This window comes from Panicum virgatum, chromosome 8N (genome assembly GCF_016808335.1).
Source record: "Panicum virgatum strain AP13 chromosome 8N, P.virgatum_v5, whole genome shotgun sequence".
Taxonomy (NCBI): Eukaryota; Viridiplantae; Streptophyta; class Magnoliopsida; order Poales; family Poaceae; genus Panicum; species Panicum virgatum.
In genome coordinates, this window is record NC_053152.1 from 27,977,705 (window position 1) to 27,986,418 (window position 8,714).

The window sequence follows — 8,714 nt, forward strand, 5'->3', positions numbered from 1 at the left end:
AGAAGAAAGAGTTTCAACTTTTGCATTTATATTTTCTAAAACTTTGTCGTTGGCAACAAGATTCTAATTTAAGGATTCATTTATTTTAGCTTGGCCAAAAACCAAATCTTTCAAGGAGGGTTGGTTTGAATTAAAATTCGAATTGAAATTTGAGTTAAAATTGTTACCTCCACCTTGGAATGGTGGGCGTGCTTGACCCCACCCCTGGCCTCCTTGTGGATGGAACCCGTTGTTGTTGTTATTGTTGATGTAGGTTGCGTCTTCTCGGGTCTCGGGGCAGTCATTCCTTGAGTGTCCACCGTCACCACAAACCTCGCACATTGAGCACGAGTTCATGGCATGGACGGGAACGAGCATCTGTTGCCAGTTCCCTTCATCAAGCTTCTTTAGTAGGAGGTCTAGCTTGGCGGCAAGCATGTCCGTCTCCTTGATGGTATGCATTCCGCCCTGAGTTCTGGGCTGGGAACGTTCCTCGTTCCAGCCCTAGTTGGAGACTATCTTTTGAATCAATGTCGTAGCCTTGGTAATCGTAAGGTCCAGATAGGCTCCTCTAGCAGCGGCAGCCAAATGGGCTCTTGATGTTGTCATTAGCACATTGTAGAAGCTTTGGAGTACGAGCCACTTGTCCATCCCATGATGAGGACAGGCGAGTATGTACTCTTGGAGTCTCTCCCAATCTTCTGGGATGGATTCCATCCCCGTCTGCTGGAAACTTGAGATTCTTCCGCGTAGGGCATTTGTTTTGCCCAACGTGAAGAACTTGGCGAGGAACGCCATGGAACATTTGTCCCACGTGCTGATGGCTTCCTTGTTCTGATAAAACCACTGCTTCGCTTTCCCCAGGTGGGAGAAAGGAAACAGACAAAGCCTGATGATGTCAGCCGTAACGCCTCGTATGGTTATGGTCTTGCAAAGCTCCAGAAAGTTCTAGAGATGGGCGTTGGTGTGGCAGAACCACTTTGTATTACACCAGATCAAGTACACTACACAACTGAGCGCACCTTAATCGGTATAATCCTTGGTTTGTCGGGTAACATCCCGATGTAACCACTGAATATCCGATCGTAACACAAGTATACGTCCCGCACGAAGGTGAGTCAGAGATACAACATTCCACAATATTTTGCACTACATAGATAAGAGGTGTAGTTTACATAAAAGTTTTAAGGTTAGTAAACAAAAGTCTAGCTTTTACAAGTTGTTAAAAAAAAGGGATAACAGTAAGCTTTAGAAGTCTACAGTAACGTAGTAGGGTAGATGCCATGGTAAGCCCGAGCATGACATCATTCTTCTGAGTCATTGCTGGTCAAAGATGGTTCTCATTCTATAGACCAGCCAGAAGGTAAAACACTAGGCCAAGTCAAGCTAGTGTTTGAGTCTTCCAAAGTCATTCCTGAAAATAAAGTCACCAACAAGACTGAGTATACTAATACTCAACAAGACTGACCCGATTAAGGGTATAAAGTAACCCTTTATCTAGACATGCTAAGCTTAGAAAGGTTCTGGGTTTACTTTTGCTGAAAAGCCACAAAGAGTATGTCCTTAATTTTAAATTTTAGCTTTCAAAATTTTAGTTGTATTAACCATTCTAGGTATGCACCTAACTATACAAACATGGTAGAGAAATTAATTTTATCCAACCATATTTGGGATCATCATTGTTCCACTTCTTACTCTATGTAGCAAAGGGATCAAGCAGTCTCAATCTTCGTGAGAAGCGGACGATTCTACATCGAATTTCCAACCTTGCAAGGATAAACCTTGCACACACACTTGGAGTACAGTTGAGTCACTCCCAAGCAACATTTTGCTTCTCATTCCGGTTCATGGATCAGGGCCACTCTCCCCGACTATAGAGAACCACCACATCTTTGTAGTCGCGGTGTTGCAACATAATTTAACTTCCTATCTCTAAGAGAGAGTGGGAGGTATGTCCACTTGCCGGGCCGATCAGTTACTAGGCTTACCACGTACCATATTTACGGCATGTGGCTAGTACTTTCAAACGCTTAACCACCGCTACTACACACTGCGGCCTTAGTGATTTATTAACATAGACGGGTTTCAACTTTAAAACTTGTAACCAAATCCGTCCATGGTCTACTAGTGTTGACACTCCTTAGAGCGCCAATTTACATACCGCAAGCGCACGGATCGTGGTAGCTTTTCCCTTAGAGTACTCCCCCAAGGTTTATCAATCCGTGGATCGGAAGCGAACCGACTAGGGTTTACCATCTAATCTATCGAACCTATCCAAAACAAGAAGCGAAGATTGCATATAAACTGAATACTTGATAGATAAGAATGAAGCATAAGTGTTCATCACACCCACAACCGTAGATGAGATAACACAACCAAGGAGCTAGGGCCTATCGTCTCTATGTACAGTTCTAGTCAAAAAGGTGATCAAAACATAGATTGCATCTCAACTAAAGGTACACGAAATCATCTCTCAGAAAGGAGGCTCGCAAGCGGCCTACTTTCCCATGGTCGCCGGTGCGAGGTGCGTGTTAATGCCTAAGGTTTCCCAAAGCTTTACCCCAAACGCCCACCAAATACTCTTACTCGAAGCTCTCCTCTTGGTGGCCACGCCACGACTCCCATGATACTCGCCATCGATCCTATTCCACATCATGTCGTCGCTAGGGCTTTTCCCTCCGCCATGCTGTCACCACACCGGGGTAATTAACCAACTAGCTAAAACATGCTACCTCAATGTATCCGCAAGATATAGACTAATCACCACGAATAGATCTAATCTTACTATGAACATATGGATGCATCACATATGAGAAAGAAAGCATGCATTGAAGTAGACCAAAGTCGAGACAACTAGAATAAAGAGTAGATTGATATCACCATCGTGTGTGTACATACCCCGACGAATGTTGGGGGTGACTCCCGAACTCCACCATGGCACAACCTCGCAGGGAGGCCATGGTGGCTAGGGGTGGCCTAAGCCATCACCTAGGTACCCTCAAAGACTCACAGCGGCCGTCAGCTTCCTCCGGTCTTGGCCCTAGGTTTTCGTTGAGTTCTGGGTGGTTTGATTCTCCGAGTTGAATAAGGTGCGAGCTATTTATAAGTCGAGGAAGCCACCGGTCGAAGGGGAGGCCAAACCGCCTCGAAAACGGGCTGGGCCGGCCGGCCCCATGGGCCTAGGCCGGACGGCCTACCCCCTTTCGGGCTCGCCTCGGTCTCATCTTTCACGTGTAGACTCCACGTATCTTCTAGAGTTTATGTCCTTCACGATTGCACCCCTTTGGACATCGTTATCTTGGAGTTATCTTCAAGGAAAGGATAGGATAGGAAATCCTTAAATCTTCATTTGCTTTGCTTAATCCCGAAGTATCTTGATCTCATCTTCGTGGGCTCGGTCCTTTGGGCTCTCTTGGACGATGGATGTGCGTGAATGGGCTTCGAGTCAACATGGGCTTTGGTCCTACCTTTGGGCTTTGGCCTTCGTCTTTCTCCGTGTTAGCGCTCAATCACGGGCCTCATCATTTCATGCTCCAAAATAGGCCAAAAACCTGCAAAAACGAAGTTCCTCCAAAATATATGTGCAAGTGTGAAAATGACCAATAATTAGGCCCGGGTTAGGACGGTTAGTGATTTTGATATTAAATTCATGCCATTATCAAGGATAAACAAGGGATAAAAGGGGTACTTAAGGAGCGCCAACAACTAGCGAGGTGAGTTCTATATGAAATGCAGTAATTGGAAATAGTGAGGTGCTTAAGTATAGCTTTCCTTCAAGATAAAGTTGTGAATTCAATCAAGCAAACAATCCAAATTATCCATGGCAAGTTCTCTAACTACATAAACAACATGGAGAAAGGTTTTTAAAATAATCCATAGAAAGGATTTAAATAACTATTTAAGGACATAAACAATACATAGTGAAGAAAGTTTTAAAAGCACAAGCTAGAGTTCAATAATGGGTCTAGAAAAATTACATAGAGCTAGACATACTCTATACATCACATGGCTCAAAGCCCACAAGAATAGCAATTCTAGAACATAGGAGCCAAATAAAAAGAGCTATATCTTACCCTTATTTTTAAAACTAGCTATACAAGGTTTCAAATCAAACCCATAACATCATCTGATAGAGCTAATCACCAAGAACACAACAAAATTAGTTTTCCATTTTTTTGATTTTTCTATAATTTCCTATGAATTTTCAAAGTTCAGCTTGAAAAGGATTTAAACTTTTGCAGAAAGGACCCTGGGAAGTTTTAAATCAATAAAAACAGGCCCTTGGCCGGGGTCAAAGGTGGAGAAGAGAGTTGACTGTCTGGGTTCCATCGAGGGAGGTCGCCGGCGGCGATGGCCAAGGGGCCAGGGAGCATGAGGGGCTCGAGGCGCACCTGCTGGTGTACTTGGGTGGGCGCAGGATGGCCGGAGGAGGCTCGCCGACGTTGGGACAGTGCGCGGCGGCGGGGGTAAACGGCGACGGCGATGCTCCGGCAAGGGAACAACGGCGAGAGGTGGCAGGTTAGCTTCACAGGTTCAAGGCGGAGCTAGCTAGGGGGTTGTGGAGGTCGGAGTGGAACTGTGGTAGCGGGTCGACGGTGGGCACGACTCGCCGGAGTTGGGGAAGGGGGCGGCGGTGTATGCCGGTGATATGGACCGGCCGAGGCTATTTATAAGCCAGGATGGCCGGAGGAGGCTCGCCGGCATTGGGACATTGCGCGGCGGCGGGGGTAAATGGCGATGGCGATGCTCCGACAAGGGAACAACGGCGAGAGGTGGCAGGTTAGCTTCACAGGTTCAAGGCGGAGCTAGCTAAGGGGTTGTGGAGGTCGGAGTGGAACTGTGGTGGCGGGTCGACGGTGGGCACGACTCGCCGGAGTTGGGGAAGGGGGCGGCGGTGTATGCCGGTGATATGGACCGGCCGGGGCTATTTATAAGCCACAAATAGGAGGATAAGCAAGAGGGGAGCACTCCGGGGATGAACTTGACAAGGAAGGGTGAAGTTGGCGGTGGCGCAAGCCTTTCCTTGGGCGGCCGGCGAGGTGGCACGCATAGGGGCTTGCGGGGCGGCGTGGCGCGGGGCATGGAGGCCAGCAGAGGCGGTGCTAGAGGTGGAGGGGCTTCATGCGTGATGCGAGGAGGCAGCGAGATGGCTTGGGAGCCCATTCCCATGGTGGTCAGGCTCGCCGAAATTGAAAACAGGGGCGGCGGCAGCGCGGCGCGTCGTGGAGGGAAGGGGAGGCACCACGAGGAAAGGAGCGGGACCAAGAGGGGCCAGAGAGGCTTGGCGGCACTCTAATAGGCGGCGCGAGCGGCTGGTGGGCGGGGAAACCGGCGGTGGGGCAGCGCCGCCAAAACTCCGAAGAGGCTGGAGGTAGAAGAAGGGTGGGTGGACTTGTTTGAAATTTGCAAAAAGTCCAGGGGCTTAACTAAAAACTAAAATTTGCCACTGAACTAGGGCTTAAATGAAAAAGTGCCCAACATGAAAGTTGTTCAATTTTTCAAGATCTACAACTTTTATGTTATGAAAATTTGCACTAGATCAAAGGATTTGAAGATATTTTAAAAAATTCAAATGAACTCTATTTCATTAAAGAAAAATACTTTTGATAGCAAAATTTCAACATTTTTGGGCTAAAATGCAACAATGCTACGAAAATAATTATTATTAGCACATTTGCAAGAAATCCCTTCACAAAGTTGGAAATACTTCATAAGTCAAATTTTTTTTATAAAGAGGGACTTGCAATTCTTCATAATTACCAAAATACCCCTACTTTTGCACTAAAAAATTTTCAACTATTAAACAAGAATAAACATAGCATTCACACCTTACTTTAATTTGATAGGTAGACACCTAAAGTGTCACAGCCTACCCCCCTAAAAAGAATCTTGTCCCGAGATTCTAGATTAGGAATGGACTGGGATGCTAGGTACCTGGATTCGTCCTAAGGAAGTCGGGAAAATTTTGTTGGAGATAGTGCTCGGTTTCCCAAGTAGCTTCTTCCTTGGTATGATGTTTCCATTGAATCTTGTACATTCTAACCTTTTTTCCTTTTGGTACTTCTTTCTTTACTGTCAAGGATTTTCATTGGGTACTCCACATATGACAGATCTAGCTCTACTTCCAGGTCTTGTTGCTCGATACTTTCTTCAGGGATTTTCACACATTTCTTGAGTTGAGAGACGTGGAAGACATCATGGACAGCTGCTAACCGAGAAGGAAGTCGAATTCGATAAGCCACTGGTCCACATATTTCAAGGATCTCAAAGGGTCCAATATAGCGAGGTGCTAATTTTCCCTTTAGACCGAATCGTTGAACACCTTTTGTTGGATATACTCGTAGATATACGTGATCCCCAACTTCAAATTGTAATGGATTTCTCCTCTTATCTGCATAGCTCTTCTGTCTAGATTGAGATGCTTTGAGATTTGCTTGAATAACTTTTACCTTGTTCTCCTCCTCAGTTACTAAGTCGGGTCCAAAAATTTTGCGTTCTCCGGTCTGTGACCAACTCAAAGGAGTTCGAAACCTACAACCATATAACACTTCAAATGGTGCCATCTTCAAACTGGACTGATAACTATTGTTGTATGAAAATTCTACTAGGGCCAAACATTTATCCCAGTTCTTGTCATACTGGATGACACATGCTCTGAGCATATCCTCAAGTATTTGGTTTACCCTTTAGGTTAGTCCATCAGTTTGAGGATGATAAGCAGAGCTACAAATCAACTTCGTTCTAAGAGAAGCCTATAGCTGCTCCCAGAAATGTGCAACAAACTGTGATCCGCGATCAGATATGATCATTTTGGGTACACCATGGAGATGAATTATTTGATCAAGATAGACTTCTGCATACTTTTTAGCGGAGTAAGAAGTATGCACTGGAAGAAAGTGAGCAGTCTTGGTCAATCTATTAATAATCACCCATATTGAGTCGTGCTTCTGGGATGTGTTGGGTAAGCCAATGATGAAGTCCATACTAATGTCCTCCCATTTTCAAGATGGAATTGGTAGGGGTTGAAGTGTTCCCACTACCTTGAGATGACTAGCTTTAATCCTCTGACAAACATCACACTCAGAAACATACTTAGCTATTTCCCTCTTCATTCAGGTCCACCAATAATTCTGTCTAAGATCCTGGTACATCTTTGTGCTACCAGGATGAATAGAGAACTTTGAGAGGTGTGCTTCGTCAAGAATTTGTCTTCTAAGTTGATGGTCTTTGGGAACAACAATGCGATTGCCGAACCATAAAACTCCCTTGTGGTCCATATGAAAACTCCCTGGGCCAACTTTTGCTTTATAATTTTAATACCTTCGTCATGTAGTTGTGCCAGGATGATACTATCTTGAAGTGTGGACTCCATTGCTATGTGATTCAAACTCCCTTGTGGGAGCATTTCTAAGTTCAATTTCCTCATTTCATTACATAGAGTCTCACTGAATAATTCCGCCTCTGCACAATGGCAATGTGACTTGCGACTGAGTGCGTCTACAACCACATTTGCTTTGCCAGGATGATAATGTACTTCAATATCATAGTCCTTGATAAGCTCTAGCCATCGTCTTTGCCTCATGTTCAGATCAGCTTGTGTGAAAATGTACTTCAGACTCTTATGGTCAGTGTAAATGTTACAATGCGTTCCCATAAGATGATGCCTCCATATCTTGAGAGCATGAATAACTGCTGCTAACTCAAGATCATGAATAGGATAGTTTTTCTCATGAGTTCGAAGTGCTCGTGATGCATAAGCAATTACCCGGTTGTCTTGCATAAGTACGCATCCAAGTCCGGTGCTAGAAGCATCACAATAAAATCAAATGGCTTGGTATTATCTGGTTGAGCAAACATTGGGGCAGTGGTTAATTGTGCTCGAAGAGTATGGAATGCTTCTTCACACTTGTCATCCCAAACAAACTTAACTCCTTTCTTTAATAACTCCGTCATAGGTTTAGATATTATGGAGAAGTCTGGAATGAAGCGACGATAATATCCCGCTAAACGAAGAAAGCTTCTGATCTGATGAACTGAAGTAGGAGGCTTCCAATCCATTACTTCCTGAACCTTACTTGGGTCAATGGATATGCCTTCACTGGAGATAATATGTCCCAAAAATTTCACACTATCCAACCAGAATTCACACTTCGAGAATTTAGCATATAAGTGATGATCCCGTAATCTTTGAAGAACAACTCGCAAGTGGTTAGCATGATCCTCTTCATTTTTGGTATAGATCAAAATGTCATTAATAAAAACAATGACAAACTTGTCGAGTTCTGGCATAAACACCGAATTCATAAGATACATGAAATAAGCCGGTGCATTGGTAAGGCCAAAGGACATAACTAGATATTCATAAAGTCCATATCTGGTAGAAAAGGCCGTCTTCGGAATGTCACATGGCTTAATTTTGATCTGATGGGAACTGGAACGGAGATCAATTTTGGAGAAAACCTTAGCTGTGGCTAACTGATCAAACAGGATGTCAATGCGTGGAAGAGGATACTTATTCTTAATTGTCACCGCATTGAGAGGCCTATAATCCACACATAGCCTTAAGTTGTTATCCTTTTTCTTCACGAATAGGGCTGGGCAACCCCAAGGTGAAGTGCTTGGTCGAATGAATCCTTTATCCAGAAGGTCTTGAAGCTGGATCTTCAATTCTACTAACTCCTTTGGTGGCATTCGGTAGGGTCATTTAGAGATAGGAGCTGTGCCTGGTTGTAGCT

General features: G+C 44.6%; 1 non-coding gene across 1 annotated transcript; it reads left to right on the forward strand.

The window, feature by feature from the left end:
- The first annotated feature begins 628 nt into the window (after nt 1-628).
- Nucleotides 629-735, forward strand: LOC120687025. Its single transcript, XR_005680529.1, has one exon. It is a non-coding gene; the product is annotated as a small nucleolar RNA R71 (small nucleolar RNA).
- Nucleotides 736-8,714: the final 7,979 nt, after the last annotated feature.